Raw genomic sequence first — 9,533 nt, forward strand, 5'->3', positions numbered from 1 at the left:
ACTCCCCACAATATTCAAACTTCATAAATATCCATAAACACACAAAAACTCCAAGTTCAACGGCAAAACGAGTATAACCAAACTCTACCCATCCCCCACAACATTTCTGACTCATAAACATCAAAAAACACACAAAAAACTCAAAGTTCAACTCCAAAACTAGTATAACCAAACTCTACCCACCCTCACAACATTAAAACTTCATAAACATCCACGAATACACAAAAAACTCCAGCTTCCCCAAAACAATCATAACCAAACTCAACCCACCCCCACAATATTCAAACTTCGTAAACATCCACAAACACGAGGATACCATATTTTAAGAACCACTTTATTGCTATTTATTTATTTATAGAATATATATGTATTTAATTTGATACTTTTGGAGATTTGTATCATATAATCAAAAAAAAAAAAAAAAAAACATGTGTTAGTGATTAAGAGGTCAATGGCTCTCAACTCTTTATTATACTCAAGAAAGAAAAAAAAGGAAAAAGCATAGTTACGAGGATGAGTGTGTTCAAGCATACCATATTCAAGGACACTAATGAAAAAGCCAATACAAGTGAGTATAGAGCATAACTTTGCTTAGCACTCTTCTTGATTCTATTATTCCAAACAAGCACTAAATTCTAATGTTGCCATTCAGATATTAGAAATTCAAAAGGGTCTGGCACTGTCATTTGAAAAGGGCAATCTCACTTTTAAAGACATATCATTAATTTCATTTCCATTTTCATTAATTATTTTACAATTTTATACTCTCATATGTTGATGGACAAGTAAGTCAGAGGAGTTTTCATATTGTCTAATATCGTAAGAGCTTAGAGACTTGACATCCAAATAGTACTGATTCATAATCGCCCACAATGTAAGTTTGTCTAAGAGAATAAAATGTGCAATGATAGACACAAAGCACTATTTTTTTTAGAGGGCTCATATGAGGTGGTCTATGACTCAACATACAATCTTTAAATAAGAGGAAAGATATTTTGGAGATAATTATTTTGATTAATATTGTGGTTTTGCTATATACTATGCATAAGTTGAAGGAAATCGATCACGAGGATTTCCATGAGCAGAGGAAAGATGATTCCAAATTACAATCATATATGAATTTTACAATTACAATCATAAATAAAAATATACGGTTATGCATTCATTACAGAAATTATAGCATGATACAACAAATAATCAAGGAGAAATCTACACACATTTTTAGAATCATCTCCACGCTCATTGATCACGAACGCTCGAACACAACAACCTCAAACGCTCGTCCAACACGGCCACTACACTGCACGAACACCGCGCATTCAAACTCAGCGATCGTCTCGGTCACGAACACCCTAACAGCACGAACGACCTCTACAAAACCTCGACGGTGTCGAGTTGAGTATGACACTACCAAGAAGGCTACCTTGGTATTCTCGGTGTGAGAATCCAGAGGGTGGGCTCTGTTCGGACTTGGTTTGAGGCAGAAGAATGGAGGAATCAACAATCATGTAAACGATTGAGCAAGTGGGAGAAGGCTGAACCTATCGTACAGGTCGATACCCAATCGTTTAGCAAAAGCTAAGCGATCGTTTAGCTGCGTATCTGTTGCCTACAAACACTACACGATCGTTTAGCTCTCTCCAAGTTGTCGCTAGTAAATCCTATTTACTTGACAACTTCCGTGAGATTGTTTTCAGAGAGAGAATTCACAAAATCTCAAAACTTCAACATTACTCCAACATTACTAAAATTAGGAAATTTTTTTTTATTTTTATCTCACGGTTACCATGAAACCACCAATAACCTCCCACTCAATTGGTTATTAGAGAAAAAGAATTAATTATCCAATAATTAATATTATTATAAATATAAATGATAACCAATTTATATATTTATAATCTATAGTTTTAATATTTCATCTTATGAAACATATAAACCATAGCTCTTTTTCTATTCCATGACACTTAATGTAAATCTCATTTAAAACAATCCTCCATTAGATGTATCTCATACATCATACCGATCATATCATATATAATCGAATTACCTCTTGTCAATTTGAACATTTCACATCAACACCAAGAACTGATCCTCAACCGAATCCATTGAGCTACCAAGGGGACTTTATGGACCTGTAGCTCGAAGCTCTAATGGTACGTGAATAACTGATTAAACTCTTTAGTTATGAGATCCACCATCCGTTAACTGCCAGACACTTCACTAAAGACCGACAGCTGAACTCTCCTTACCACAGATATATTATATGTCCATCTTAACCCATCAGCAGTGCGACAACCCTTCACAGATCGCTCGTAAGTACAGTTGGGCCAATAACCGTTATGCCCCTGTAGTTACATCTAACTCTTTAAGTACCACTGATCTCCCTAATGAACATAAGTCATAATCCTACTATGATTGAGCCCTCTCTTCCAAAGAGAAGTTGTGGCTATAGGATTGTATCAACAGCAGTGGAAGCACAAGGATCATCTAAGCACTCAAATTCACTAATTTTGGTATAATATAAAGCATGCTTCTGTAGAAAAATGGGTTTCAAGACATATCTCTTGTAGAACTTCTTCAAACCTCCTTCTCCAGTTGCAATCTTTTCCATATCTTGTTGTAGACCGCCTCAAGATCTTTTCCACTATTCTCTTGGTGCTCTAGATTGAGTTGTAGGACTCAAAACAAGCTTGAATCAAGGGATGAAGAAGAAAAGCTCACTGCTACAACCTTGTTGAAGAACCATTCTTCAAACCGAATTTTCTCTCAAAACTCTATAGATTGCATGCCCGATTTTCACAATCTCTTCATTATATTGCAGATCAACATGCAAAGAGAAAAGCTACATGAGTTGCAGCTCATGCTTGGAGAAGACAAAGGCAAGACATTGCAATATGTGTGAGCTAGTTAGGTGATGGATAATGGAAAAATCCATTTTTCCATTTTGTGTTTTTGTTTTCCAATTTTTTCCAATTTTATCTAAAAATCAATTTTTGATTTAAAAAATCTATTTTATTTTAAAAATGAAAAATAAATTAATTTCATAAATTAATATTAAATAAAACTTCATTAATTTAATATCAAATATTAAATTAATTTTAACACATATCCATCTTTATATATTTAAATCATATTTAAATATATAAATTCTCCTATTCTGTTTAATTCTAAAATTAAATATAATTATATCTCATATAATTACTAATTCCCTTAATTCTAATTTGAACGTTTCAAATTAACTTATCACGCTATTCTAGAGCTAGTCCGTTACGAGCTAGTAGGGGGACCTCGCGGACCTACAAATTATGAGTTCCACTGATCCGAGATTAATTAGCTAAACTCATTAGACCAAATTAATCTCCATTCGTTAACTAATGGGTCACTCCACTAAAGCCCATAGTTTCACTCCCCTCACTGTAGATATATTATGTCCACATGATTTAACCATAATCAGCAAGTCGACCCTTCACAAGTTGTCCGTAATAATGGCTGGGTCAAATATCTGTTTTACCCCCGAGATTACGTCTTATTTCTCAAGTCCCTACTGATCCTCTAATGAACAACTGGTTTATTATCCAATCACCTAACCAAACTCTCTCAGCTCAGTGAGAGGGTGGGGCCCCTTGTTCAAGACTTGGATTCAATACTTGAGAGAACAACATTTCTCCTATCCCTAAATCGGGTAGGTATGAACTCCGTCTTACACCCTATATTCCTAGCTATCTATCCGGTCTTACCCCTGAAATGGGAGTCTTATTAAGCCGGCACTGTTGAGCCAACCCTTAACTATGCAAATCTAAGGGCAATCCTGAATAAACAGGAGTTCATAGTTAGCTCAGGATTAAGATTGAGTTGCCTAGGTCATCTAGGTGAAATAGTCAGTCTTAAACAGTAAACAACATTATAAAGTAAGAGTGACTTATTTCTTGGTCCTGATCTTATGCAAACTCATTGCATAGGACGCCCTCACTTCTCATGTCATAACATGTACGAATTAGGATCACATCGTATGTAGCACTTTACAACTCTTTGTAACAACTACAGAGTAGGCCGCATCCAATGGTATTACCAGAATAAGGTACCCAACTTCATTCATGTACCATAGATCATTTTGACTATTTACTCGAACTCGATCCACTCTTATGATAAAGTTCAAGTACTCATACAATAGTCATGGGTCTTAGTTTATTGGATTTAGACTTTCATACAATTTATGAGATCAATAACAAGTATATTGATAATAGAAAATGTTTATCATTTTACAAGTTTTACTGTTGGTCTTGCTCATTATTATCAGTTGACTCCACCCTTATCAGTCTCAATTAGGAAGCTGGACAATCTATAAATGAGTATCACTACTCTTCAGCCTATTTGGACACAGTTGGATTAGGCTAAAATCAGCCCTGAGCATCTAGGGCTCATCAAAGTCCTCATGGGACTTCGTCTAGAATATGAATCAGTTCATGCAGCCTTATTCATCGCAGTCCCTTACCATCATTGGATGCAATAGTTCAGGAAATTTTCTTTGAGGAGAAAAGGCTTGGCATAGTCTCCTCTCTATCTTTTGATACTACTCTTGCAACCATTCATCCATGACCTGCAACTGAATCATTTTTCTGCAAGAATTGTAAATTTCATGGACATAAATTTAATAATTATTTCATCATTGAATGCAATTATTGCCACAAGCGAGGTCATATTTTAGACAACTGCCCTACTCGACCTTCTTACCCTGCAAAACCAAAGAGTTCTTACAAATCAGGTTCTTCACTTGTTGTTGTTGCTGCCACCTCCACTGATATCCCTAACCCTCCTAGTCTTCAACTTAGTGATCTTCATGATTTATTGAAATAGATGATCGCTTCCAATCTCCTGCTCTTACTATCACACCAGGTATCTCGTGGCTTCTTGATTTAGCTTGCTGTAATCATATGACATTGTTATTATCTTCCTCTACACCTGTTCACTCTCTTTCTCCAATTTATTCTGCTGATAGAAATCGCATGCCTATCTCTCATATTTGAATTGTTGACACACCCACCATGAATCTTTCTAATACTTATCATGTCTTTAATCTGACGTTTAACCTTGCCTCGGTTGATTATTTGTGTGATCTTGGTCTAACTGTTCTTTTCTTTTCCCATGGTTGTCAGGTTCAGAATCCATAAATGGGACAGGTGATTGGTATGGGTTAAAAGGTGGGAAGATTATTTGAGCTCACGTCATTTCAGCCACTTGACGTGCCTCATATTTCTACCTCTATTGCTAATTCTAATATTTATCAGTGGCATCTTTGTCTTGGTCATGTCTTCAAACAAACTTCGTAGTTTAGTTGGTACTTTAAATAATGTCTCTAAGTTTAGTTCTTTTGACTGTTTGCATTGTAAACTTGCAAAACAACCTGCTTTATCTTTCCCTCATTCATCATCATTGTGTGATACACCTTTTGGTCTTTTCCATTTTGATACTTTGTTATATTTATTGATGACTACTTACGTTTTACCTGGATATATTTTCTTAAAAATCGTTATTCTCTACGGATTTATATTGACTTTGCCAATATGGTTCACACTCAATTTTCTCAACCCATCAAAATTCTTCGCACAGATAATGCAATGGAATATAAAGAATCCCACCTCCTCTCCTTTCTCGTCGAACAGGGCACTCTTGTCCAACGTTCCTGTCCTCACACATCTCAACAAAATGGTTGAGCAGAACGAAAACATCGCCATATTTTGGATTCTGTTCATGCTCAACTTCTCTCTACTTCTTGTCCTGAGAAGTTTTGGGGTGAAGCTGCTCTCACATCTATATATGTTATCAATCAACTTCCTTCCTCTGCTATTCACAACTTATCTCCTTTGAACGACTATATGGTACTATTCCTTCTTACTCTCATCTTAAAGTATTTGGTTGTGCATGTTTTGTTTTGCTTAAGCCTTACAAACATAACAAACTTGAACCTTGCACCTATCTGTGTTGTTTTCTTGGATATGGTACTAAAAATAAGGGTTTTCGATGTTGGGATCCTATCTCTAATTAATTATATATCTCTCGTCATGTCATGTTATGGAAACATCACATGTTTTCCAGTCTTTCTTCATTTCATTCATCCCTATCTAGCCCTCATTCATTTTTCACTAATCCTTCTGGTCCTTTATTTCCCGATTGTGATCCTATACCCAATTCTGGGTCTTGCCCATTCTCTGTCTCCAAGCTCAATCAATCTGCTCCTGTTGACGAGATTTCGACCTTACCATCTGCCTCCTATGTGGACAACTGACCCTATGCTTGTTCGTCGATCCACTTAGGTAAGAGAACTACCCATTCATCTCAAAGATTATCACTGTTTCTCTACTATCATGTCTTTAGTTGAACCTTCTTCCTATCAAAAGGCTTGTATTAACCCTCTTTGGAAGCAAGCAATGAATGAAGAACTTCAGGCTTTAGAAAAGACTCATACTTGGGATTATGTGGACCTCTCCCCAGGAAAGAAACCTATAGGTTGTAAGTGAATTTATAAAATCAAAACCCACTCTAATGGATCTATTGAACGTTGTAAAGCTTGGTTGGTGGCCAAAGGTTATTCTCAGGAATATGGTATTGATTACAAGGAGACATTTGCTCCTGTTGCTCATATGACTTTTGTTCGCAGTCTTTTGGTTGTAGCTGCTGCTAAATAGTGGCCTATTTTTCAAGTGGATGTCAAAAATGCCTTTCTCAATGACACTCTAACTGAAGAAGTTTACATGAAGCCCTTCCTGGCACTTGTCCTCCACTATAGAAAGTGTATCTTCTTCATCGTGCTCTATATGGGTTAAAACAAGCTCCACGAGCTTAGTTTGCAACCTTCAGTTCCACCATCACTCGGTTGGGGTTCACATCCAGTGCTCATGATTTATCACTATTTTCTCATCAAATGCCTTGTGATATTGTTCTTCTTCTTTTATATGTGGATGATATGATTATTACAGGTAATGATTCCCAAGCTATATCTGATCTGCAATGCTATCTGAGCCAACACTTTGAAATGAAGGATTTGGAACCACTCGGTTATTTTCTTGGTCTTGAAGTGACACCCTATTCTGTTAGATACTACTTATCACAAGCAAAATATGTCACTGATCTTTTGGCTCGATCTGGCATCACTGACTCTGTCACGTCCTCTACCCTGCTGGATTCAAATGTCCGCCTAACTCTTTTTGATGGTGTACCTCTCGAAGATCCCACACTATATCGAAAACTTTAGGGAGTCTTATCTACTTAACGGTGACCCGTCCAGATATTGCCTATGCAATTCATGTTGTTAATCAATTCATGACAGCTCCTCGGACTATACACTTCGCTGGGTTTCGCATTTTACGCTATATCAAACGTACTTTGGGCTATGGTCTTCAGTTCTCTCTCAGTCGTCCTTGGTTCTTTCTGGATACTTTGACACAGACTGGGCTGAAGATGCTACTGATAAACGATCTACGACAGGGTTCTGTTTTTATTTAGGGGATTCTCTCATCTTCTGACGTAATAAGAAGCAAAGTGTTATTTCCCATTCCAACACAGAATCTGAATATTGTGCACTTGCTGATGCTACTTTAGAGTTATTATGGCTTCGTTGGCTCCTTTTAGATATGGGAGCTCCTCAACACTTTGCCACTATTCTTCACTGTGATAATCGTAATGCTATTCAGATTGCTCATAATAATGTTATTCATGAACGAACTAAGCATATTGAGAATGACTGTCATTTTTTCTGACACCATCTTCAAAGCTCCACTCTTAGTCTACAGTCCATATCCACTACTGAGCAACCAGCAGACATCTTCATCAAAACTCTCTCTCCTGCGCGTTTCACTCAGTTACATTGCAAAATCAAGTTGGTCTCGATCCTACCAACTTGAGTTTGAGGGAGGGTGTTAATATATTTTAATTTTAGCAGTATCTCAGGGATTTTTGGTTTGTGGTTAGTTTGCTCTACTTAATTAGGATTTTTACCCTATTTTTAGCTTCCCCTATGTATATTTATTGAGGCATTACCTATGTATTCATTAAGAAATACACGAAATACACACAAAAACACAGATCTATCACAACCAGCAATGTTCAATTTTTGCTAAAACGCAAGGTTGAACCATGATTGTATGTCGGTGGAAGATTGTGACTTATATGCAGGCGAAGGGTTAGTGCCGTAATTTTCATTAGATGAATTTGGTGATTTTGTCAAAATGTAACAAGGATTTAATAGTTAAAAAAATTAAAGTATGTGTGTTCTTTGGTTTCATGGGTTTCCGTAGAAGGAAAAAAGAACATAGTCCAAAAGTAGCCATTTTTTTAAAAATATTTATCATTTAATTACATAAATGGAATCCGACAAACCAATACTTTGTCGACGGTTGTTTAGAGATTAATTTGTAGCAGAGAAGAGAATAATTTTGTGAAATTTTTGTCGAATCTTTTTTGTTTGATTTTGCTAAGTTTAATTGATTATTTAAGTTTAAAATTAGGTTAATCCTATTGTGAATTTATGATTAAATTTGATTAATCATGTTGTGGATTCAAGTTTAAACTAATCATTTGTGAATTTAAGTTTAAATTTGATTAATCATGTTGTGGATCAAGTTTAAATTGATTATTTATGGATTTAAGTTTAAATTTGATTAATCATGTTGTGGATTAAACTTGAATTTGATTCATAATTTTTGGTAATATTCACAGATTTATGTTACTTTAATTGTATTCTATTGTATGCAATTATTGGGTGAATTCTGGTAAAGACTATTTAATGTTATTCTTCTATTATTTTTGTACAATAACATTATTATGTTATTGTGGATTGAATTGGTCAAAATAATATGTTATCAAAGTAGCCTCTGTTATCTATATTAGTTTAATTATGAAATACAAGATGTACATATTCATGAATTTATGCGGATAATTATCGACACAAGGGAAAAATAATCATTTAGCCAAATTGTGGACATGAATGTAGTAATGAGTATATGACAATTATAAGGACTACTCATGTGGAAAATAGTCAGTCCAAAGAAATGCTATTTTTTTTAAAGAGTTTACTATCAATACTTTGATTACTACATTGGGAATACCATTTATAGTTGGTGTCTTTGCCCAAAGGCTAGAATCAATGTTGTGCTAGATATCTTGTTAAAGAGGTCCACCATATATGTAAAATTAATTTTTCATATTTTAATTGTGAGTATATGTTTTATGGTTTATTGTTTCAATTGGCCTTACTCAAATATATGAAAATCTGAGTATAATCCCTAAGTTGAATGGATCAAACTTCAAGAATTTAGAAGGAAAGGCTATAGATACTTCTCGGGTGTATGGATCTTGACCTTGCATTAAGGACCAATAAACCTACTTGTACTGAGGAACAACCGAATCTAATATTGAGAAGTGGGAACGGTTAAACCACATGTGTTTGATGATCAATAGACACTCCATTCCGAAGTCTTTTCAGGATATATTACGAAGAGTGAAAATTTCAATAAAAAATGAAAAGGGGCAACAAATAG

The sequence above is a fragment of the Benincasa hispida genome, chromosome 10 (assembly GCF_027475165.1).
Source record: "Benincasa hispida cultivar pf3 chromosome 10, pf3_genome.v1.1, whole genome shotgun sequence".
NCBI classification, from domain to species: Eukaryota; Viridiplantae; Streptophyta; class Magnoliopsida; order Cucurbitales; family Cucurbitaceae; genus Benincasa; species Benincasa hispida.